The sequence below is a fragment of the Equus quagga genome, chromosome 5 (genome assembly GCF_021613505.1).
Source record: "Equus quagga isolate Etosha38 chromosome 5, UCLA_HA_Equagga_1.0, whole genome shotgun sequence".
NCBI classification, from domain to species: domain Eukaryota; kingdom Metazoa; phylum Chordata; class Mammalia; order Perissodactyla; family Equidae; genus Equus; species Equus quagga.
The window spans coordinates 89,854,003-89,881,211 of NC_060271.1; positions in this window are offsets into that span (position 1 = coordinate 89,854,003).

The following is a 27,209-nucleotide window of genomic DNA, read 5'->3' on the forward strand; positions in this document are numbered from 1 at the left end:
TACAAACGGCCGAACACTGCTGACAGCATTTCCAATGCACCGTGTACGCCTTCGCTTTGAGTCGGTGTTGAACAGGAAAGCATGGTAGCTGAACTTTACTCCACCAGCACGCAGCTCCTTGACAACCCTCCACTCCTCAGAACATGCTGAGGAACAGAAAGGGAAAGAGGAAAAAAGGCATCTGAGCAACCACAGCTATATTACAGTACCCACGCTCTACAACTGGAGCATTTTATTCATAATATATTAATTTCATGTAGAGTATGGCAGAATAGGGGTGCCAATGAGGCGCAAAATTCCACCTTTTTCTAAGGTTCTCTAGATATCAAGATTATATCAAACTAGGCTTATTGTTTCTAAAGGCCACTAACTCGCTTAATTATCATAGGAATAGCATGGTGTTCCCCTAAAGATGATTGTTCCAGAATTCTCACCTTAATTATACCATATAGCAACTGCTTCTACTGTATTTTTATAACTTATTTATAGGTCTGTTTGCCAATATTTAAATGAGATAATATATGTATAAATCCCCAGCTCTAAGCCTTAGCACTCAGTTCCTTCTTGACATCCTTATCTCTTTGGAATTAAATAGAATTATTGGCCGAATAACCTGGAAAAAATACACAACAAATGATCACAAGGCAACCCCCATCCACCTAGGTGAAGATGAATGTGTAAGGAAAAAACTGAATTCCAAAACCTGCAGCTGGGGCTTTATATATGTTATCTCATTGAAATGTCCTAAATGGTCCAGTAAAGAAGTCGTTATGGCTTGCATTGACATTTGGAGTTTATCATTAAAAATTGAAAGTTTTAATTATAGAAAGTACTATTTCCTAAACTTTATTCATCCTCTGCTTGTCCTGGTTAATTAATTTCTCTCCACCTAAACAAAATATCTGTTCTTACCTGAAATTCCATCATTAAGTCACCCTTTTAGTTGAAGACACTGGCTCAGCAAAAGTCTTCCATTCAAGTGCACATGTCTGGGGTCAGACGACACATCAAGCCATTACAGTGCACGAAAACTTTGCAGAAATCAAGCAGTCACATTAAAACACTGCTGCCTTTGGGAGAAAAAAGATAAATGGTACTCTGAGAGAAAACTAGATCTTAGATGTAGAAACCAGGAACAGCCCAGGTACTTGGGGTTCTAGCCTGCACGGGGTAGTGTGTGTATGCTGTGGTACAGCGTGGTGGGAGATGGCATGGATAACACAAACATCCTGGTTAGGGAGTGCACCAAAATCAGATTCTACATGCTTCACAGTTCTGATGAGGATGAAGGGCATTGCAGTAAACACAAACCCCCTTCTCTGTTGCCCTACCCTCCAACCAGAAGGTCTTTTGCCTTCCCGTGGAGCAGCAGATAAGCACGGTGTGGCCTTCAAGTCAGGCACTCCACTGAAAAGTGAATTACAGTATCAATCACTGTAATCAATGCCAAAGCCTGAAGCTGGATTTGGATGGAAGGCTGAGCCAATTTTTCAGTCAACAAAAGGAACGTTTCTATTGGCAGAGGTTTCCAGTTCCATTTCTCAGATCCAGAGAGACGTACTCTCGGAGAGTTTGTTTTTTATTGTTTCAGCTTCTTCTGTTTGTTTGCTTTTCCCCATAGAATAGCTTAGCAAACCTCCTTTTTAATGTCTTCTGCCTCTGATGTCCGTGTAAATGTAGTAGGATCCTTTGTATGTATGTTCAGATATAATTTCTCAATAAATAGATTATCTCCAGCCATTCAGAATTAGATGTATAATTTCATACAGTGTTTCCTAAACTTTCCTAATGAAAGGCTTTACCTGGATAACTTAAAAACACACATCCCTGGGCTCTAGAACCCATGCCTACTAAGAGAGGCCTGGCAGTCTGTATATTTAACATATAGATGATTCTCACCACTGAGAGCCCATCAGCACCAGACCTGCTACTCCTCCTGTATTTCCTGCACAGGGCCCGCCATGTGGGGATGCCCCACTCAACAAATTTCATGGACTGACTGAATGAATAAATCTCATAGTGATTGTTAACACCAAGTGGCCAGTCTATTCCTCCAGCATCCATCCAGTTAGTCCTCAAAGTCTGCTGACCTTCCCTCTACAAGGGTTTTGGATTATCCTCTCCTCTCCATTCTCATTCTGTATCCTAATTGAGGTTCTCTTCATCTCTTCCCTGAAGTAAGTCCGTAGCTCCTTCATTAATCTTCCTCTTTATGGCCTCTCTGACTCTTATCAAACTCTTTAAATTCTACCAGAGGAATCTTTCTAAAACATAGATCACTACATTGCTGGAAAATCTTTCAACAATCTACCCTCCTCCCTCCAAACTTGGAATAGTATCTTCAATGCCCATAGCTTGGCATAAAATAGGCCCTTAAAACATACAGAGCTATAGCTTGTACTCAAAGCTCTTCAAAACCTGGGTTCAGCCCAACTTTCCAGTTTCACCTTCAGTCTCTGTGTGCATCAACTTCAGTGGCACCAAAAAGCCCTGCACAAGCCCAGACTCTACTTCCTGCATTTCCCTCACTAATTAGGCCATTTATAACCCTCTCTCTTTCTTTTGCCAACGCTCTGCCTCTGTATTATATACTCATTCTTTTCCCCCCTTTTTCTTTTCTACCCAACAAGAAAATCCCACTCCAGCCACTGAGTAACTGCCTTATATTTTTCTAAGACTCTCTCCAGCCATGTTAGCAGGTCTACCTGAGCTCAGATTGAGGTCCTTTTGAGTTCTGACCTGTGTTCTTCTTTGGGGTGTTATGACATTCCCTACAATCATGGGGTCAACCAAATGCCCCAGGAACTTTGAGGCTTGAGCCTATGGGGTCATCCGAGGGTGAGGGCTTCCAAGATCATTGCTCCAATGTCAATGGGTCCTTCCCAGTAATGTTCTGACTAACTGATTAATAGATATGTTTACATCATACTATCCCTGATAGGTTTAAACCATACTAATCCAAGGACAGACATTTCTTATACAAATGGGACCATTCTTCTTGCTCAGCCTCTTGTCCCTTGTCTACCCTCCCTGCTGGTGGAGGTGTGTGGAAGGCAAAGGTGCAGGCAACATTGAAAGAGATCACATTCAAGGAACACAATGGTCAAAGTCTAATTGGTTCAAGAGAAGGCACGGTGGGAAGACACATTACTCTACATGAGCACTGTAGAATTCCGACCTGTAAGTTTAACATGATCAGGAAACAAGCTATTCTTCACATTTTATTACATACTCCAGGCAAAACTTACATTTGTGGTTGTCATCAATGAAGCACAGAAACAACTTTCGAGAGAACTATTGGAAGCCAGTATTCAGGGGCAGCACGGTGGATGACGAGGTGACATAAGTAATGTTGCAACCAGCATTAGAGTAATGGTACTAGGGAACAGCAGAAGCCAGAAGATCCATATTGTTTCAATCTATACAGGATCTGGAGAGTCATGGCAGTATAAGGAGTAACAGTACTGTTGTCTTTTTCTCATGGGGCAGTTGTGATTTTAGTCAGAAATAGTAAATCTTAAAATTAAAAAGTAAAACAAATAGAAGGTGCCTGTACCTGAACAGGAAGAAGTGGTGCCCGGACACTCAAAGATTTGTACATAGATTTATTGCACAAGAAAAAATGGCTAAGTTTTTCTTCTCCACCCATTTTTCTAAATCTTCGAAGATTGGCCCTTGAATTTTGTAATACTATTGAAATGATTGTATTGAAAGATTTTTTTTTTTTTTTTTTGCCTGGGGTCCTGCATACCTTAGGGGCCACTCTGTTGGCCACATACTGTGCCAAGAAACTTATATGCACGACCTATTTTCACATTCAGAACAACTCGATGAGGCAGTTCTTATTATGTAGAAAATAAAATGCAGAGAAGTTAAGTAACTTGCCCATGCACACAGTTAGTAAATGGCTGAATTGAGATTCTAACTCAGGTCAACCTGATTCTGACATACGTATCAACCTTAGAAAACCTAGGACAAACCCACCCAACCCAAATTGTACTCCTTGGATTTAGGATTGCCCTTATGCTTGTCATGGGGATTATTATCAATGATAACAGTCACTATTATCATCATCATCACTATTGCTAATAAAATATTTGTTGAATATTAGCTATGTGCCAGGCACCGTTCTAAGCATTTAATGTGCATTATTCATTAACTAATTTTAATAACCAAACTAGGTTCATATCAATAGTATTCTCATTGTATAAATCGAGAAACTGAGGCCCAGAGTGGTTAGGTAACTTGCTCAAGGTTACTCAGCTATCAATAGTAAAGCAGAAAACTCAAATAAGGCTCTCTGTCTCTGGAGCCCAAGCAAATCAGGACCAAATATTCTGGTTTGGTTCTTTCCACCCATACTTCTGAACTGAATTGGTACTTACCAGACACAAAGCATTACTGGAATCGATCTGTGATTTTACTCTGGTCTGGTATTCTCGACATTTGTTTTTACAGGCCTTGGCATAATCTGAGGGCTTAACATGGCCAGTGCAATGGCACCTCTGGTTCTTGTAGATACAGCCCTACTGGAAAGACTCATATAGTCCAAAGTGTGAGCTTTGCATCTAGTGGAGATGGGGTCACAGGAACGGAGCTACAGCTTGAATCGTCAGTGACTGAACACCCAAAGGGGAATGCATTTTAATTAGAGAATATGAGATCACTCATTCATAAGGAAATCATGCGTGTGAGCATACATATGTGTATGTAAATATATATGTGTTCATCCTGTTTCTTTCATACCAATTTTTCTCTTATTACAGTACTTCCACTTCTGTGTGTGAAGAGGGAATTTTATAACTGAAGGTGTATATTTAACCATCACGCAGACATAAGGACTATATCAAATATCATGCTCAGCATAGATACCTTGGCTTAGATGCAAATCCAGCACAATGCCAAATATCTGGCCCAAAATTGATAACGTCAGTCAACTAAGTAAGCATGTGAACTATTTTGAAAAACTCAGATAATTGACTAAAAATTCCAATTTTCATTCAGATGCCTACCACTACGTTCCTTATCATTTGACGTTTTTCTCTCACTTAGAGCAACAAACATTTTACTCCTTCGAACACTTAGCAATAACATACCTACAAAAAAGCTGACATAAAATGGCTTAGAGATTTATAAGTAATAATTTTGGGGTTTTTTACATTTTCATTCAAAGCAAAAATTCTGATTCTTTTTATCCCATCAATTCCTTGTTTTGTTGCAAGATTTCATTCATCATTTACAAATGGTGGAAAATCTCTTTAGCCCACTCTATATTTCATCTCAGGTGCCTGAACTCTGCATTTTGATTTCTAAATGGACAGACAGATGTACTGTAATGAGAGCACAAAGAAACAGGTTTATACCTTGGTACATTATGGCACTGGGTTCAAAGCAAAGCTGGAAGCCTTTGTTTCTGACTCATGCAGATAAACTCCAGCATTTTCTAGGACCATAACAATGCAGAATATGAAGGAGGAAAAAAAGAGAAAGATGCAAGAAAGAGAAAGAACGAAAACGAATTAAAACAAAGCAAAACTCTTGGGATGGCTTAGGCTGCAGGGTATTTTCCCAGAGTTCTGTCCAAGAATAATCTAGTAAAAATGTGGACAGAGAACCACCGACCCCTGCTTTCCCCCGAACATATGCAGCTCTGATCAGTCTGGTATTTCAAGAAAAACAAGGTCCTGAACCCGAGTCCTCAGACACATAACAAAGCGCACTTCACAGCTGTGATGCACAGCGACGATCGGCTCGGAGGCCTGAGTGGGTCCCAAGACAATGCCTCCTTTATCACCCAGAGGACAAATATCTAGACAGCAATATTTTCTGCTTGAATGCTTCAAGCAGCTCGCGCAACTCCTGACTGAAAAGGAAAACTGAGCTCAGAGTGTTTGCTGAGTGATTATTTTAATTTACTACTTGATGTAAATCTAAATGAACTGACACCCAGCTCAAGACGGACAGAAAACAATCATCGCGGAGGCTGGGGGGCTGCGGGAAGAAAGGGGGGCGCAGGAGAGGGACCGATGTTACTCTAGCATGTGAGGTTTAGGGCCGGTTTAGCCAACTTTCGCGATGGCGGTGTAATAGAGGGGCAGCCTCCGCATCCCATTTCCTCCTCTCAGTTACCATAATAAGTTCGCTAATTTTGTGCTGTTTATTTATCAGGCGAGGATAACAAAGGAAGCCGAGGAAGTCTGCTCTGGAGGCACCATGACAAAGCACCAGACAGAAAGCAGTCACGTGTGGGGAGATGAACAGAGACGCGGCTTCTCAAGCACCTGATTATTTTTTCTCAGTATTTAGAAGCAAAAATTATCCTTAAGAAAAACAACAGCAAGCACGACAACACAAGCTATACAGATGAGAAAATGGGGTAAGATGGGGATTGAGGAAAACTGAAGGGCAACTTGACAACTAAGTTTTAATTCCTTAGACAAGCTATCTTTCCTTCATGTCAATTACTTATCCAAACTTAGTGGTAGAGAGAAAAGATTTTTTTTTAAAGAACTTTTTGGGTAGGTTCCCTCTTACCCATTTCACATGTGGCCCTAGATTCTTAAAGCGGAAAGTTCTTTAGATACAGTGAATATTTCTGAGAAATTAGATAGCAAAATCATAGCTGTTTCTGGTTGAGATGAACATCAGCTTTCTTTGTGGTGCTTGTAAGATATTATACAAAGCATCATTTCTCTCTCTTTCTCTCTCTCTCTCTAGCTCATGAAACACTGCACTAAACAGTCACAGGACCAAGATATAGATTCTTATTTCCAGGTTTGTCTCTTATGTCTAAAAAAGACTTTCTTTTTAGCCATGTCTGCCTAGCATCCCCTCCAGAAAAGTAGCAATCTTTGCTAATGAGCATAATCCTCGTTATTTGTAGCACTGTTATAAATGGCACAGGGTATGCATATAAATCCTCATACATGATTCTGAAAATATGTCCAATAGAGGAAAAATATATCACCCCTTGTTTTCTACAGTCACAATATGGAACCAAATTATGGCTCCTATCTTTTTTACTGGTCCTTACCAACTAGTTTGAGTGGTTTATTTGTATAGATTTGGACATGCGTATATTAATATTAAACATGTATTATAAACTATGTATAGTGTTTTTATCTTTATTTAGTGAATGCAACATAGGTATATACACAACTGTTGGGTACAATTGAAAACTATCCATTTCCTATGGATCTGAGTCACTTCTTTTCTAACTAGAAGCCCTAGAGTTCTGGGTAATGACCTTGGACACTACCACAGGGTGAGTAAGGAGAAGCCAGCAGTATGGGTCTTCCACCTGTACTTTTATCTTTTTTATATGTTGGGGTTGTTGAAATTTTAAATAAGATTTTATTTCAGGGGGAGGTGATGCAGTGTTTGCTTTTAAAAAGATTTTTTAAACAGGGAGGAGGAAGGGTTTTCTTGAAAACCATTGCTCTAGGTTGTCCTTAAAAGACTCTGTGAAAAGTAATGGAAAAAACACAGTCACCTGTCCAGATGCTGTCACTACAGGATGCCTAATGCCTTGTGGACTAGACACATATCAGTATCGTTTACGTCGTCAAGCTAAAACATTTCCAACACTGCCTGTTCCTTCTTTGTGACCATCTCTGTTTGTATATTCAGGTATATACATGTGGCGTGGTTTCTACAAAGCAGTAGAATTCTTTTGCATCCTCCTCCATGTTTCTTTTAATGCCTTTCTGGTGATAGGTCAGTTGTACATTATTTTGTATACAGTATCTTAAGTAGGAGCTGGTAGGTGAAGGGTGCACTTAGAGGTTAAGGATACAGAGATATTAGGACAGAATCTCACAACTCAAGTCGTGGGCGTTAGTTTGATTGATACTTGTTTGTTTTCTTCGGAAAACATAGTAAGGTGGGTGAATTATGTCAAATAGATTAAGACTGGGTATGTAAGTCCTTTTTGTGATCCAAAAATGTCATAAATGGTCCTCTGCCTCATTTTTGGGGGGATTCTCATTTTACAAACCAAAACTGAAGCGCCTCGTTGTCAGTAAGTTTGAAGCATACCTCTGACTACAGTATCACATCACATTTGCCTGTGATATACACAACTTGCAAAATCTAGCTGCCAATTCTTAGCACATTTCTTTTCTAAAAAACTAATTGATGCTTAGACCTCAAAGCAGTTTTTTGTAGAAGGAGTATGTTTTTCTTCTGCTTTTTTAGTGCATGAAAAAGTTGACTCACAACCCAGTCTTTTTTAATACCTCTAACAGTGTCATGGAGAAGACATTATTCTCTTAACTTACAGTTTTATGTGACTGTGACTTATACACAAGGAACAGCAGAAAGAGAAAAGAGCTGATTTGATTGGATAATACAAGAGATTGTATTTGATTGAATAATCAAAATAGGAATTTTCTTCTAGGTTATCATTCCTCACTCACATGAACTTGGACAAGCCCAAGCAGGGACTTTAATAGGCTTTCAAAATAACTCTTTCATAATACAATACTGTTTAGATTATTTTATTTCCATAATGAACCCTCATTAAGTGTATTTATCTAATGATATGACAGAACTGAAGGGAAAGGGAATATAGAAAAATATGTGCATGTGTTAAACATTAGGCTTTGCATAAGATTTATAAATAAATTACATACAATTTATAGAATCATGCCATATTTATAATTGCATGTTTAAAGCAATCTTCTTATGGTAATTGTATTGTATGGCCAACTCTAAGAAGGGGGAAATTATAAATTTATATTTCTAGAGTTTAGTGAGATGTGCTGTCTTTTATAGGTAAAATTGTATTGTGTAAAATTCAGAGTAGAAAATGAAGCTTCTATTTCAGTGTGACTATATACCCCATTACTAAACATTCAGAAGGCTCAGCATAAAAAATTAAATGTTTACTACTTCTCAAAGAGGTCATTGCTTAAATTCCAAATTAATTTTCAAACAAGCCTGCTGCAAAAGAATCAATAAACTTTGTATGACAAAGCAAAAGTGCCTTCCAGTTAAATAATAAACAGATCCCCCTTTGAGAAGGATGAAGGATTTCAGCTTCCTGTGCAGCCTTCCAATGCATTCTGGTTCTCGTGGTTCCTTCTGAAATTATTTCAACTTTAGAAACAAGATTAAGGCTGTAAGATACCCAAGGAACCAAAAGGACCAAACCCACTAGTCCCAAATGCATCATTTATTGTTAAGATGTTTCTTCTTGACACCTCAGACAGGAACAATTAAGTGAACTAACCTGTCATTGTGGTGAGAAAATGAAACACACTACACTTTATACGTCTAAAAATATGACCTATGTGGTATGCTGGGGGCCTGTTAATCCATACTTTCAGATGAAAAACCCGATGGTTAGGTGATATGCCCAAATAAATTCATTCATTCAACAAATATTAATGTTTAATAATTATCTTCTCTACTCCAAGCACTGTTCAAGGTGCTGAGAAAACATCTGTGAATAACATAATGTTCCTGCCCTCAAGAAGTTTACATTTTAGCTTTAGAGACAAAAAGTAAAATTATAAAGAAAAGCTATCTAAGGTACAGAAAAACAATAAAAGGCATAAGAATAGAGAGAGTAATAAGGGACTATATTTTAAATACATAGTCAGGGACATTTTCCATAAGGAGGAGATACTTGAGCAAAGATCTGGATAAAGTGAGGGATTGTGTAAAGATGTCGCCATAAAGCATTTTGTATAGTGCAGAGGCTCTGAGTTGGGAATAAAGCTGGTAGGCTTGAGGACAGCAAGTATAGCAAAAGAGAGTGAGAAAGGGGAAAAGAGAAGGGGGAGAGGTCAGAGAGGTAGGTGGAGGTTAGATCATATAGGTCCTTGTAGATAAAGTTCAAAGGAGAAGTCAGGATGTGCAAGATCATGCTTTGTAACAAACAATCCCCAAATCTCAGTGGCTGAAGACACCAGAGATTTCCCTCTTGTCTACCATAGTCGGGTTGGAGGCTCTCCCACATGTCAGTCTCCTCCTGGGAACCAGGGGATCAGACCAGCCACTATCAGGAACATTACTGGTCATAGTGGCAGGGGAAAAGAAATCTCTGAGAGGTCTCCTATCAGCAACTAATGTCCCAGCAAGGAAGTGACACATTACTTCCACAAACAACTCATTGGCTAGATCTAGTCAAACAGCCACATTCAGTGATGGTGGGGGTAGTGAGAAGGGACAGCTGTGGGCAAGAAGTACAATTCTACCACGTGTCCAGGAAGCAGAGAGCTATGCATATTTTGTAAACAGCATTAATGAATCCTGTGATAAAAATACTGGATTTTATTCCGGTGAGATAGGAAGCCATGAGAGACAGATAAGCTGTTTTTACAGGATCATCTGGCTTTTACATGAAGAATGTATAGTTAAGGGGGCAAGAGGGAAGCAGAAAAACCGGTAATTAGATTATAGCAATAATTTAGGAGAGAGATAATAATGGCTTGGGCTAGGGTGGTAGTAGTGGCAATGGTGAGAAATGATTGGATTTAGGATGCCATATTGAGTAGAATTTTGCCTGAGTGTGTGAAAGAGCCTAGTGAAACATAATAGGAAGCGATGGAATTTGCGGACAAACTGGGCACAGTCTGCCCATACAGGCATGCCAATTCATTTTTAAACCACAGTATCAGCCAAACCAAATAAAATTTTGCAACTTCTATAGTAAAGCATACTTCCTAGTTAAATAAATCTAATTTAAATAACAACTGAGTAAATAACAGCAACCAATTCACTAGTCCTGGGTCTGAAGAATGTTTGTGATGCTTTGGCAGATACATAACACACAAATCTGTATTAACAAAGCACTCACCAGCCAGGTAAAAACTCATCTGAATCACGAAGTGACAGACTGATTTAACATCTATTCAAAACCTACTGTAGAATTTCCATCTCAACTGAATGGAATTGGATTGTGTGAATCTTGTAATTCTAGGCTCAAAACATAGGCTGCTAAGCCCTGTTCTTCACTGAATAGTGTGGTTCTACCAATATTTGGTGTGCAAAGTTTAGTGCATAACGGAATTACCTGGTACGCATAAATGACAAATTTCTGAGTGTCATAGATCTGGGGTGGGGCATAGGAGTCTGCATTTCCAGCAAGTGCGCTACATGGAGGTGGTCAATCTAGGGACCGCATCTTAGGAAATCATGGCTCTGCCTAATTCTTAAAACAAGTTACAAAGTTGACCTTTACTGAACACGGAAAGAGTCTATGTAGTCTTACAATTCTCACTAGGTTCTTGGACTATTCTTGCATGGGGTCACAATGCTATTATTACTCACACTTAGCAGCGAGGAAGAACGCTGCCAGGGAAGTGATCCATCAGATGCCATGGTTTCTTTCTCTCTCTTGAAGGTTATTGAGTTCTTCCAACATTTCAGGCACAGTGTTAGGTTCTAGAAACAGCATTGATCATAACAAATTTATCTCTGTCTTTGTGGAGTGTGTATTTCGGAGGGAGTTTACTTTCTAGTTCAGAGAAGTGAGATTAGCAATACTTCAGTGAATGAATAATATTCACTACTCAGGAAGAATATGTTGACTTCAGTCAAATGGTAGTCACCACAATAATGTGTGTCAGAAAACTGTAATGTCACTCAATATTTGGTTGAATTTAGAAGAGATATTTTGCGTGGATACACTTTAGATATCAGAAGGAATCCGATGGCTCCTTTAGTTTAATGCAAATAATATTTTCTTTTCTTGGTCTTCCACAAATCCTCCAGGCGACAATCTTTCCTGGAGTTCCCCACACCGCTTTCTTGGGACATATACTACATATATATGGGTCAACTCAGGGGCTAAGCAAGTAGCGTAAGTGAGTGGTATGCATCTGATAAAAAGGCACATGTATAAATGTCTTGTGTGAATGTCTACCAGGAACTGGAGTAAACAGAAGAGGATTTAGTGACATTTGATTGTTTCATGTAGGAATTTGGACACAGTATTTATAAAACTAAAGTTGTTTTTTACAGCTGAAAATCTGGAATAGTAATAAAAATTTTTCCATTTTAGACTCTCAGCTCAAAAATTTAAAAATACTATATGGGCCAAATAAAGCATATCCAGAAGGCATATTTGATCTGTGGTTCCCCAGTTTGTGGCCTCTGTCTATGCACCATAAATACCGGCACTTGTCACTTAATGAATTCCTGTAGCATGCTTAATCCCAAGGAGGGGGTAAATTTCATGAAGCCAGGGTCCCTTATCACTTGCCTCATCCGGCTCAGTGTTGATCATATGGTGGGTGAGTGGAAGGTAGCGAACAGTGATCAGGGACTCAGAACCAGATTGTCTATGTTCGAATCCTTGCTACACCATTTACTAGCTATGTGACTTTGGACAATTTTCTTAATTTATTTGTGCTGTGATTTCCTTAGCTGGTAAATGGAGGTAATGTTAATTATATCTATTCCATAGGGTTGTTTTGGGGAATTAAATGAGTTCGTATTTGCAAAGCACTTAAAATAATGCCTGGAACATAGTAAGAACCACATAAGTTTTTTATGTCAATTAAATTAAAATAAATACATAAATAATATATTTGTTAAATAGAATTAAGTGATCTGGTTATACTTCCAGTTTCATTCAGTGATAGTAACTCCTTTAGAAAACCAGAGTTCTTTTTTCTTATTTATATAATGAACCAGAGGCATAAATATCTGACCCAAAGAATGTCAAGAAATGTACCTAAACATAAACCTGTTCTGACGTCTTATTTTTTTATATTGCTTTTTTTAGACTCTTGTTTTTTAAGATTTTTAAAGATGTTTTGCAAGAAAACTAACAATGGTACATGAAATATTCTTTGCTTTTTAATACCAAGTCACAGGTGTATATGCTTCTAAACAGCTGATGAACATCTGGGCCACTTAGTGAACTGGTTTTTAAATTTTCCCATTATTTATTCATTATGTGCTAACCCATTAAACCCTTTAGTGATTCCTCATAAATTAAAACAAACTGATTAATTGCATCAAATGTTCTAATAAAATATTTTTTAGTGCAGAGGATTTCTCTGCTCTTTCACATTGGAGTCACACTGGTATACAGCCTACATGTAGATTTTCTGTATTTAGGGAATTGGATACTGACACATAGTTTAAGATGCGCTTCTTATCTTAAAGAATGACTCCTATTCATTTCTATCACTTTCAGAAAATTGATTTTCACCAATGTTATATAAAGAAAAGGAGTATTTCTGCACTCAGGCACTGTGCTAAGAAGAACTGCAGTAACAGTTATTTTATTTAATCCTCACAATATCCCCATTTCCCTCAGTTTTACAACTGAGGAAACAGATTTAAAAATGTTAGATAATGGAAAGTCTGCCCAATTTCACAAAGCTAGACAGCGCCACAAATGAGATTTGAACCCGTCTACCTGTGTGTGGCCAGAGGAGAAATGTTTTGGAACCTGTTCAACTCCATAAATTGTGTTTTTCGGCTGATATAAGTCAGTAGAGGGTGACATCAAGCCTCAACTCAATCAGTCAAAAATATTTATTGAGCAGCTGGTACATGCCAGGCACTATTCACCCTCTGACTCTTTGTTAGCTGTTTCTAGACAGCTGAAGTTGAGAGCTTTTTAGTTAGTAACATATGCTGGACATTGCTTCTATAGAGAGAGCAGTGGTTCTCAAGGTGTGGTTTCTGGACCAACAGTATCAGCAACATTTGTGAACTTGTTGCCAATACAGACTTTGGACCCCACCCCAAACCTGCTGAATTGGAAACTCTGGGGGTGAGGCCTAGCAATCTGCATCTTAACAGGCCTTGAAGGTGATTCTGATGCATGCTTAAGTTTGAGAAGCTCTCATAGGGAGGCGGAGAACCCCTTCTAAGAATGATAGAGGTTTGTAAAGTAAGAGAACGGTCCCTACACATGAGGCCTTTAAAATCTTAGGTGTGAACTCCTGTAGAGACCACCGCATTAGCAAAGGAACTGCTAACTGAGAGAAATGAGAAAACTCGTAAAGACTCGATCCCCTGAGGCCAAGTGGTCCTCTCTGAAAATAGCAGAGTTGAATGCATACGTACAAAATGGAGCAGTCCTACCAGGTGCGCTATGTGATATCTTATTGGAAAGCTTCTGGCTATGGGCACATCTCAGACGTAATCCTGTTCTAATCTGAAAAGCATACATGCCCTGTCCCTTCCCAGCCTCCCCTTCTCTACTCACAAAATATTCATCTCAGAAAGCTGTCGCCTCCTCAGCCAAGTCTACCTGTGTAGCTGCTTCGATTTATTCTTTTTTGCATTGATTTCTCCCTTTCCCCTTACTCTTCCTGAATCATGAGGCCAAACCCTTCAAACGATTCAGAAGTAGGCTTTGCCAATTTCTTGGAGTAATGCAAAGCAGTCATCAGTTCTCTGAGCCTCTGAGGCCTCATCTATTGAATGGGTGGATTTCCTTCCTGATCCCTTCCACCTCTAAATTCTTCTGATTCCCAGGATCTATGACACCCAGACAAACAGTGAGCTTATATGAACTAGGGGACTCTGGTTGATGTCATCAGTTTAGACACTGTCTTGACCAGTGGCAGAATCCACAGGGCTTGTGGTTACCCAAGGAGTCTGCTATGTCAGTGCTCTAAACCTAAGCCAGATTCATCCCATATATTTTCATGGTCATTGAGCTTGGGACGATCATTCCAACAGGGAAAAAAGAGAAGAGCAAGAGGACCTGAAATGAATTTTTATTTGTGCAGATTCTTATTTTGCTCTTCCATGTTTTTATTTCTACTCCAAACATGAAGAATACTGTTTATTTGCATGTTTGGAGCAGACTGCTACCTTTAAAACATTAATTGCAGCTTTTCTAGAGGAAAGAGGATGGTCAAGATGAACCACAGTGGTGCCTTGCAGCCTTAAGATGCCTGTGTTTAAAGCTTTATTTGGAATGTGGCACATTATAATTGACAGACTTGACAAGCATTCTGGTTTCATGGGCTGCATGTCAGGATTCCTGCCCTATATTTCCATATCACCGAGCACTTCCAGTATGTCCTTGAACTAATTTAAAATCTCCCTGGGTTTCAGGTTCCCCATCCTCGTCGAAGGCCTCACATCATTTGCCATGTCCTTGCAGGTTGTTCCCAAGCATGCAGTATGTTGTCCTACGGCCTTTAGAGAGTTCTTATCTCTTTATCCACAATGTTGATATCTATTTGCTTATCATTGAGAGAGAGCAACTCATATTGTATTTCTCACTCCCCAAAATAACATATGAATTGCATCAATCAGTGAAAAAAATTGACAGCTGCTGTTTTAGTACCATAAACTCACTCCGATTAGATGATTTTTTTCAGTTTTTCAACTCTGTTTTTTCTATTATATAGGTTAGACAGCAGCTTAAAGTTTCTTAAGACTTTTAAAGCCAGTATTTAAGGCTTTGAGGTTCTCTCTTTCCCCTCAAATTCTGTGAGTTTTAATTAATTCCCTGACGGGGAGGGAGGTACAGAACATCTGATAGTATCAATTCCAATGTCTCCAACTGGCTTGTGGCATAAAGAATACCTTAAATAATGACTGTTATATTTTAAAAACAAATTTATTTCACGTATGGCAGTAAGACAAAACACAGGGCTCCTTTGACTGTAGGTATAAGAAGCAAAATTGATAAAGAGAATCAAAGTGTGCCAGGTTGTTTTAAGTAGCTATTAAAAAGACAATGTCTGAATTCAGAAAAGGGTAGATTCTTTTTTTCAGCCAGGGCTTTAGAAAAGAACAACTGGCACATGTAATCTTGTCCACATTAATTTTTACTGCCCTGGTCAAAGAGCCCCACCAGCCTGAAACTTGTGAAGAACTTTCTTTCTTTATTTGGCTTGATCATAGAGGAATTAGTTCCCTTGGTGAACCAACGTGAAAAGAAGCTAGTTTGGGGAAATAAGCAACGTTCATAGGAAAGAGGAAGTTTGAGGCAAACATATGGTTAGAAATGCTCTAGTCGATTTCAGATCAAGCTGAGAGAGTTGAGATCTGTTGGTTCAGGGATCCAGTTCACTGCACATTCCTACTGTGCCTGACTACTAATTGCATCCTATGTTTGTCAATCAAATATTTGCAATTAACAAAAATATTCCCCTAAGAGACGTATAACAGAGCTGGCAAAGGATCCGGTGCTTTGCTAAATAGAGCTAGCTGCACACAGAAAATTTTTTAAAATGTGGTATTAAAAATATTCTGCTGCTGATGACACCTCCAGACACTCCCAGTCAAAACATTAACAAGCAGAATAGGTGGCATGGGGGCTTTTCAAAGGGATTTTGTTCAAAGAACAGAAACTTTGATCTCAGTGTCTCTGACCCCTCCTCCACCTCTGATTCTTCAATCTACAAGTACATATAGTGGTTTAATTTAACTCTGTGCATAATTTGCCTAAGGATAAAAGTTGATCTAGATTTTTTTAACTCCAATTTTACAGATGCTCTACTTTCTCGCTTCCCCTCCTCCCCACACACAGATTTCAAGAGGGAAGGCTGAAGAGGAAGATGACTGGAATATTAAGAACTGTGAGATAGTCTGAGGAAACTCTAATTTGTAAATTGGTAGAAACGTCAGTAATTTGTTGGGAATTGAAGACCTTCTGTATTCAAGAGTGACGCTTGGCGGCTGTGCACTGGTGTTTTATAAATCAATGTTACTTCTGAAGGTGGTGTTTGAATGTTTGTGTCGTTGGGGTTTGTCTCCAACATAGTTCTGTGATAAGAAATGTTCAAACAAAACAAACACGAGCCCTTCCCTCTCCTTTAGGATAAAGTCCAAACATAATTCCACAACGGGGATATGACATTCAAATCAACTACGGAACTTCCATAATTACATAAAACCCCTCGACCACAGAACTGCTATTGAATTGGAGAAGCTTTGCAATATTCCCCAAGACAGGACCGTGTGGCTGTCAGATTAACAGAAGTCAAGAGAGGTGAGACAACGCTCGCCACTGCAAAAAGCGTTTCGAGCATAATGACCAGAATATGCATGCCTGTTTAGGAAATTAAGGTGAATCCAAGGTGACTTAGGGTCACATGAGGAGTCACAACGGTCACTAACTGGAAAAGTGAGCATTAAAAATTAGTCATTTGCTTTAAATAAATTCATCTCAATCATTATTAGTTACCATATAGGCTTAATCAGAAATAATTGCTTGAGTGAATTTTTCAGTATTATCAGGTTATTATCTGGCTCCGAGCCTCTGTGGTTCTGTGCTGTGATTCTGGTTGCTGTATAAGAAAAGAGAGTTGAAGCCGAGCCACTCTTTGATTGTTGCCAATTCTCTTTAGATACAGCCCACTTGCACAGTTATGACTAGTGCAAGCCATGAAGAATGAAGTGTTTAGTTCAAATATGTTAACTCATTTCATAGGTAAAACCAGATACATGATCAACGGACAGAAAAAATGAAGTGTTATTGTCATTCTCATCTTATTTACCCAAAGAACTATTGCTGTTGTAATGATTATGACAGAAACAGACCATATCAGGGGTTCTAAAACCTCAGATCCAGGGGCTGGCCCAGTGGCACAGTGGTTAAGTGCACACGTTCCACTTCTGCAGCCTGGGGTTTGCCAGTTCGGATCCCAGGTTCGGACATAACACCCCTTGGCAAGCCATGCTGTGGTAAGCGTCCCACATATAAAAAGTATAGGAAGATGGGCATGGATATTAGCTCAGGGCCAGTCTTCCTCAGCAAAAAGAGGAGGATTGGCAGCAGATGTTAGCTCAGGGCTAATCTTCCTCAAAAAGAAAAAATAAAAATTAAAAAGAAAATAAAAACTCAGATCCAAACAAATGATGAGGCTAAATGCCTCTGGCGCTCTGGTCCAGTGGTTTCTGAACATTATGTATCATATCCTCCATCATTAAAATATTTTTGAACACATACTACCAATATATCTACAATTGTACTAATAAATTAGATACATTATAAAGCATTAGCAAAACACAAAATTTTAAGGGAGAGGATAAAAAGTAATTAGAAATCAATGCTATCTCTCCGAACTCCATCTTCTGTGTACCTTCAGATCAGTACACTCCATTCTCGACAGCGGAGAGGCAGATGAACTTGCAATTGTTCCTGAGTGGTCTGTGTCTCGGCTGAACTGGAACAGAGGAGTAAGCGGAAAACTCTTGTTTGCCATCACAGAACACCAGCGCTAAGCTGAGGATTAAGTGGGAAAATGGTTGCACTTAGATTTGCAAAACCGCATAGACAACACTGTTGGTTCATTTTAATTCCATCTGCACAGAAGCACAGAAGCTCAGAGCCCACTAATAACCAGATGAAAACTGAAACGTTCTCAAACAATTCTTTTTGCTTAAGCCCAGTGCCATCTAATAATGGTTGAGATTGATTTTTTTTTTTTAAGCCAAATGACCAATTTGCTCAACACCCTCGGTCTGGGGGAGAAGGAGGGCGATGCAGATGAGTATGTGTGTAAAAGTTCCCAGGAGAATCTTAGTGGAGGGCAGAGAAAGGAAAATCAACTTGACTTTGGCAGAGAATCCTGACCCTGCCATTTACAAGTTGTGTGACTCTGAGGCTCAAGTTTGAGCTGACCAAGTACAAGTCACATAGCCCTTTTCCTTCTCTACTACTTCTCTGGAAAACAGGGATGATAAAGTTTCTTTTGCAGTCATTGAGAGCATTAGGAATAACTTTTATAGAGTGACTAACACAGTGTTTTGTAGCAGCTGCTCAAAAAATGGTGGCCACTCCTGTTATAAATCTGGAGGAGACGATAAATCTTAAGCTTTGCCGAGAATATCCATTCGGTTTTCAAGCAGAACAAATAATTTTGGCAATCACGAGAACATTTTTCTTTTAGAATTCAAAGTCTTTTCATTTCCATTATCATATTTAATCTTCACAATGAATTTAAAAGATAGATAGGACAAATATAATTATCCCCATTGTAAAGATACAAGAGAGGTTGATAAATCATGGTCATCCAGTGGCAGAGCTGAGAATCGAATTCAGGACTTCTGAGTTCTGGACCAGAGGTGGGAAGGAAGCAGACGTATTTGGTACATATTACTTTCTATTGAATAACTCAACCAGATAGCCTGTGTGAGTATATATATATATATATATATATGTAGGTCTAAAGGGTTTTTTTTTCATCTCTGAGTTACTCTAGCTCAGTCTTTCCTCTATCTCCCTTCTCTCCATTGTCCAGCAGTTTCTTTGGTAATAAAATAAATATCACAACATGATGAATTTAAAAAATGAAAAAGCATCTATTACATTTGTTCTTCTCCATCAGAACTATGCTTTGACCATTATATTGAGAGACAACAGCCAATAAATGTGTCTCTTCTGTTAAGATGTTTTTGTTTGTTTTCCTTCTCTCAACTTGAAAGTTGAATGATGTCAGTATAGTTTACCAAAAACAAAGGAAGGAAAAAGAAAATAAAAACAAACCAGAAACAAGTTTCATATCCACCAACAACACCCTTGACTCTCCCATCTAACAAATTATGCTGCAAGCCCTGCACTGCACTTAAGAAATATTGACTCTCTTCCTTGCTGTTTTTAGACCAGACAGAAAGCCTGCTGTATGTTATCTTGATTTTGGTGATTTCGATGTCTGCACTGGATTGAATAGTGGTCCCTAAAACTCACATCCACCAGAACCTCAGACTGTGACCTTGTTTGGAAATAGGGTCTTTGCAGATGTGATTACTTAGATTAAAATGAGATCATACTGGATTAGAGTGGGCCATAAATCTCATATGACTGGTCTCCTTATAGGAAGAGGAGAGGACACCCAAATCCAGAGACACACACAGAGGGAAGATGGCCGTGTGAAGAGTGAAGATGGAGGCAGAAATTGCAGTGCTGCGGCTACAAGGCAAGGAATGCCAAGGATTTCTGGCAACCACTAGAATCTAGGAAGACACAAAGAAGGATTCTTCCCTAGAGCCTTTGGCGGGAGCATAGTCCTGCTGACTCCTTGATTTAGGACTTCTGGTTTCTAGAACTGTGAGAGTATAAACTCCCTTTGTTTTCGCCACCTAGTTTGTGGTAATCTGTTATTGCAGCTCTAGGTAACTAATACAGTGTCCAAATGTATCACAGTTATGGAAATAAATTGTGAGTACACACTTTGTGTCATTTCTTAGTGGTTATTTTAACTCTTTAAAGTAACTGTTGTCATGCAGTTTGATGAGAACTATATTAATGGGCATCAAGAGTTAGGGCTATTTCTATTTCTGCTTTCATGGAAATAATATGAACTATCCTGGAGGAACTTGAATTGATTGATTCCCTTCCTCCAAAAAATCCAATATTAATTAATTAATTCCATCTTTGTTTCACAATGAGAGATTATGAACATCAGCTTTCAAAAGTAACTACAAGCTTTGGATTTTAGATTTGTGTGCTATTACCTTGGGTACAATATTTGAGATATAATTTATGGTTCAGCCTAGTTGGCCAAATGTTAACCCGCACCCACAAATCCCAAAGAACTCTTAGTATGAAAAACTGATTTAGGTCCTTGCTAGAATTTCTCCACCTACACATCATAATTTTGAACCCAGTCCTGACCAAGTCACCTTTCCAGATTGTACCACCCTTATAATTTCTTAAACAGATGCTTTTGTAATATCCATAACCTCCTCCACACTTTTGAGTACAAATGCCTGAAGTTAAGGAGGAGAATCTGAAGCTATCTTCTGCTGGTTTCAAGATATATAGAGACATAGATGTATATTTTTTAAAGTAAGCCGTCTTCCGTAGAACAGATGCTGGAAGTCTTCCTGCCTCCAACACTCTTCCGGTAGCATTTCAGCACATGGTGAAGTCTCTTTCCTGACGTCCCTTTCTAACATGGGGATAACTTCTTGTGTGAGATGCTTGGATTGTGTGATTTTGCTTTCTTGGCTCTTAAGTTGTTTGCTCGGAGGCCGGTTCCACATATTTTAAGTGCATGGTCCTTAGAATTTGCTGAGGGTCCTCTCCAGCCCACCATAGACACAATATTACCCAAGATTAGGCAGAAAGTGGAAAGAGTTAACATAGCTATCAAATTTTGAGTGTTTACTCTTTGCCAGACACTGGACTAAGCTCTCCACATAGTTATCTCATTTATTTCTCACCTCCAAGCTAGGCATTATCATCCCCTTTATAGATGAGACAACTGAGGCTCAGAGAGGGGAAGTGACTTGGCCAGAAGTAGCTCATAGCTAATAAGTGGCTAAAGCAGAATTAGAACCTGGCTCTTTCTAAAACTCCTGAGCTTTAATTTTCTCTATGTGGCTTCTCAAGTCTAGGCATTAAAGCTCTGAAGGTGACAAATGGATTATAAAAAAAAATTCTAAATAGTCAAAAATTAAAATACCATATACAAATATTACATAGGTGAGAAGTTGGATAGTATGACATATTTTTAAGTTTTCAACCAGAAATTTAAATTTTTTATCTAATTAAAATATTAGGTAATAGGGCCTGGCCCTGTGGCTGAGTGGTTAAAGTTCCACACGCTCTGCTTCAGTGGCCCGGGTTTGCAGGTTAATATCCCAGGCGTAGACCTACTCATTCACCAGCCGTGTGGTAGAGGTGTCCCACATACAAAAAAATAGGGGAAGATTGGCACAGATGTTAGCTCAAGGCTAATCTTCCTCAAGCAAAAAAAAAAAAAGAGGAGGATTGGCACTGGATATTAGCTCAGGGCAAATCTTCCTCAGGAAAAAAAATTAGATAATAGTTTCAAATTTGCCAGTTTGACTTTGTCAAATTTTTTCAGTTTTCATCACCTATTGAAACCAATCACAGATTTGGAGATAATCTCTGAGACCTTTGAAGATCTAAAATTCTATGATTCCACATGCAGGCAGTTGGAAATTTATGGTTATTCTTCTTTCTTGGACAGGCATTGTTACTAGATCTTACACAACTTTCAGTGTTATACACTAGGTTACTTTCTGGATCAAGAGCTTGATGCCTCAGGGATCATAAACATGACCACTTATACAACATTTAATCATAATTTATATTCTGTACAATATGAATCTTTCTCAATAATATTGAAATTAAGTGAAAAGGGCAATGCCAAGTCAGATTTTATGCATTTTATTTCAGTCGTTTAGTTAGGCTGAGAAGGTAGTTCTGCATAATGAAGGCAGAGGGATCCTTGGAAAACCTTTGGGTAAGAGCTGCCTGACGCCAGGACCCAGACTGAGATAGAGGTAGACAGGTCAGGCTGAGCCTGGGAAGACCATGGCTCAGAAAGATAGTCCAGTGTGCTGATGCTCATTTGGAAATTCACTGACCAAGAGACACCAGTGCTCGCCAACAGCCATGTTGGCCAGAAGAAACACTCTGAAAGTATTTGGCAGCATGTGATGCAGGTGGGTCAGGTGCTTTTAAGTCCAGGATGATTTTAAAGGCAAAAATAAGCAAAGAGTCTTCTTAAAAAGCTTTAGATCTACTAAGAATCCTATCCGAAGAATCCTATGCTGAGGCCTCTGCAGAGTAAGAGTCCTAGGCCGCGCTCTTGGCATGATCTATCAGTCAGCCCTGGTTGCAATAACACTGCGTAACATCGACAAGACCTTAGTGGCATACAATGATATTTACTTAGTCATCATCTGTAGGACCTGGACAAGGCATGGCTGATCTTACTGCATTCACTCACGAATCTGCAGAGATGTGCGGATCAGCTGGGTAGTTCTGCTGATCCTGGCTGAGCTTCCTTACATGTCCAGGGGAAGGCCGGCTGTTGACTGATCTAGGATCACCTCAGCCTGGATGCCTGTTCCATATGTCTCTCATCCTCCAGCAGAATGACCCAGACATGTTCTCCTGCTGAAGACAGAGGGCAAGAATGATCAAGTCCAACGTCAAGGAGCTTTTCCCCTGTGTTTTCTTCAGGAGTTTTATGGCTTCTGGTCACACATTTAAGTCTTTAATCCATTTTTAGTTCATTTTTGTGAGTGGTGTAAGACAGGAGTCCAGTTTCTTTCTTTTTCATGTGGATATCCAATGTTCCCAGCATCATTTATTGAAGAGATCATCCTTTCCCCAGTGTGTATTATTGGAGCTCTTGTAAAAAAATTAGTTGACTGTAGGGGCCGGCCCCGCAGCCAAGTGGTTAAGTTTGTGCGCTCTGCTTTGGTGGCCCGGGGTTTCACTGCTTCGGATTCTTGGCACAGACATGACACCACTCGTCAGGCCATGCTGAGGCAGCATCCCACATAACACAGCCAGAGGCACTCACAACTAGAATATACATCTACTGAGGGGCTTTGGGGAGAAGAAGAAGGAAAAAATAAAAAGATTGGCAACATTTGGAAAAAAAATTAGTTGACTGTATATGCTTGGGTTTGTTTCTGAGCTCTGTATTCTGTTCCAGTGGTCTGTGTGCCTATTTTTATGCCAGTACCATACTGTTTTGATTATGATAGCTTTGTAGTATAGTTTGAAATCAGAAAGTGAGATGCCTCCAGCTTTGTTCTTCCTTCTCAAAATTACTTTGGCTAGTCATCATCTTTTGAGATTCCTTACAAATTTTAGGATAGTTTTTCTATTTCTGTAAAAATGTCCTTGGGACTTTGATGGGGTTGCATTGAATCTGTCGATCATTTTGGGTAGTATGGACATTTTCATAATATTAATTCTTCCCATCAAAGAACAAGGAACATTTTTCCATTTATTTTTGTCTTCTTCGATTGTTTTGATCAATGTCTTATAGTATTCAGCGTACAGGTCTTTTACCTCCTTGGTTAAATTTTGATTTTTTGCATAGGACAGCAAAAGCTAAAACAAACAAATGGAACTATATCAAACTAAAGAGCTTCTGCATAGCAAAGGAAACAATCAATACATTGAAAAGGCAACCCAGAGAATGGGAGAAAATATTTGCAAATCATATGTCTGACAAGGAGTTAATATCCAAAATATATAAATAACTCATACAATTCAGTAGCAAAAGAGCAAATACTACAATTTAAAAATGGGCAAAGAACCTAAAGAGATATTTTTCCAAAGAAGATAAACAAATGGACAATAGGTACGTGAAAAGGTCTTCAACACCACTAATCATCAGGGAAATGCAAATCAAAACCACAATGAGATATCACCTTACACCTGTTAGGATGGCTATCATCAAAAAGATAAGAAATAACATGTGTTGATGAGGATGTAGAGAAAAGGGAACCCTGGTGCACTGCAGGTGGGAATGTAAATTGGTGTAGTTATTATGGAAGACAGTATGGTGGTTCCTCAAAAAATTAAAAATAGAACAGCCATATGATCCAGTAATTCCACTTCTAGGTGTATATCCAAAGGAAATGAGAACAGGATATTGAAGAGATATCTACACTTTCATGTTCATTGCAACATTCCTCTCAATATGTATATAAATATACATATATAAGAGAATGTTATTAAGCCAAAAAAAAAGAAAATCCTGCCATTTGTGACAACATGGATGAGCCTGGGGGGCATTATGCTAAGTATATTAAGTTAGACAGAGAAAGACAAATACTGTGTGGTATCACTTATATGTGGACTTTAAAAAAAAAAAAAAAGCCTAATTTCATAGAAACAAATATAGAATGGTGGTTTTCAGGAGCCGGGGGAGGAAGAAATGGGAGATGCAGGTCAAAGGGTTCAAACTTTCAGTTTTGAAAAGAATAAGCTCTGAGGATCTAATGTACAGCATGGGGACTATAGTTAATAATGTGGTATTGTACACTTGAAGTTGCTGACAGTAGATCTTAAGCATTCTCACCACATACACACAAAAGAGGTAACTGTGAGGTCATGGATGCGTTAATTATCTTGATCTTGCTAATCAGTCCATAATGCATATATATATTAAATCATAGCTTTGTATACTTTAAGTATATGCAATTATTTTTGTCAGTTATTCCCAAATAAAGTTGAAAAAGAAAAAGAATGGAGCATGCCCAATCTCACAAGCTTTCTTAAGCCTCTATTTGTGCCATATTTGTGATTATCCCTTTGGCCAAATAAGTCATATGGCTGGGTTCAGTTAGAGTGACAGACCGGAGTCTACTCCAAGGGTATGTGGAAGAGTCATGGACACAGGCGGGGTCCATACTGGGGCAATTAATCAACCACTGGGGATTTTGCCACACACAGGCAACGGAGCACAATAAGGATCTTGGTCTCAGTTTTACTCATTTTATAACCTCAGCCCCTGTAATGTAGGCTCAATAAATGAATGAATGAATGAGAAACAGCTCTGCTCTGAAGTAAGCTGGGCCATCTTGCTACTTTTTAGAGAAAAAGTCTGTTTACTTTTGTCTATAAACACGGGGAAGAATAACCATGTTCTATTACAAAACAGATTTTTTTTCTTTTAGAAAATTCCCTACTCTTAATAAAACAACACAATTCCTGGGCACTGTTTATGTTAGAGTAAGATGGAAACACCCCAAACAAAACAGTACAAGAATATTCAGGGGAAGAGAACAGATCAAATTATGCCGAATCCAGCTTCTAGCCTGGGCCTGAGGCTGCGCCAGCTTTGCTGTGCCCCTGTCAGGCAATTATATGGGACTCGTAACACAGCTTCAGTTCTACGCTCATTTTCATAATAAACCTCTGGTTTCACTTTCTCTAGCACTGTTGTCTCTAAGATTTACCATTTGAGAATAACAAATACTAAATAGAACAAGTATTTCTGCTTAGTTCAAGCTCAGCTCCTCAGCTCACATTTTCATGGTTCTATCTGGGTGTCTATAGCTTCCCACCTAAAATCTATATTTCTTTCCAACAGTAGTTATAGCATCTGTCTGGCTCTAGCCTAATCCTCTATTTCTTAGCAGCACGGAAGGACGATGGGAATAGAAGCAGTCTGTAAATTCGGCTGGAAATGTGTCTCTCAGTATGTTGCCTCTGTAGAAACAAAAACCGTATTTTGAGCCTGCTACAAAACCCAGTTATGCTGGTTTGAAGAAAAGCCACAAAGGTGCGTTCAACTTGGAGACACATGTGATGGAGCTAATGAAAGAAATATGAAGTATTGACCCTTAAAAAAAGTATTACTATGTTAGAGTCTTTCCAAGAATTAGGTAGCTTCGGTCACGCTAAGCGAACTAAGAGTGACTCTGAGAGTTTCAGCACCAGGGAATAGCTGGCGACTCCTCTGCCCTGCCAAGTTGTGCTTTAAGTTTTGATCCTTGGGAGCCAGCAGTAGTGTGTGACAAATAGCAATTAATGGCTTCACTCTGGGCCTCCTAGCCTGCCCATGGGCTCTGATGCCGCCCACTGAGCTACTTTGGAGGCAAATGATGCATTTTTAAATAGCACATTAATATTAAAAAGAGTTCGGTGAGCTGATCAAGGACAAAGCCATTCATTCCATCATAGGAATTTAAGCCTCATGTCACTTCCTCATGTGTGTCAGACGGGCCTGGCCTCTTAAAAGAGATTCTACCCATACGCATGGAAATTCACACATGTGGTAATATTGAATGGTGACAATGCCTTGAGAACACAGACAGGTGTCTGGCAGTGGGTGACCAATATAGGAAAGAATATCCATGGAAAAGAAAACATTTCCTTGCTTCAATAAATATATTAGTGCTTTTCTTCAGTGACCATTTTGCCATCATAAACAAGTCTCCTGTGGTTGAATTTCACTGTTCCTTTTCTCCCGGGAAAGTAGAGAAAAAAGACTCTGTGCATTTTCCTCAACCTGCCTCCCATCTTCCCTTACTATCTTCTCAGTATTCAGTTCTTCCTTAACCATGCTTCAGAAGCGGAGTGGGCTCTAGCTTAGATCTTGCTCTTTGGCATCTTGGATACAACCCCTCAAAATCTGTAAAATGTCCCCAATGCCCCTGAGTCAGGTGGCACTGGCCTATCACAAGAATGGTGGCTTTCTCCCAGCAAAAAGTATATCTCACTTCTCTGTGTTTGTTGATGGAATAAATATGAAAAAGGAAGTTAAAAGTAAAATTTGAAAGGAATTTTTGTTTTTAAATGTAAAAGTCTTGTACATTTAAAAACTTGTATGCAAATTAGATATTAATCTGATAGCTCTTACTAGATATCTTCTCTCCACTACTTCAGGGAATGTGGGAAGGAAAGGCAAGTAAGACAAAAGCTGATAGATAGAAAGGGAGGCTGTCACATGTGTTGTTCTCCAGAAGCTGATCTTGAATGGAAGTTTGGGTGTAAGGTGTTTATTAGGGATCAAGACCTATGGAAGAAGGGGGAGGAAGCAGGATTC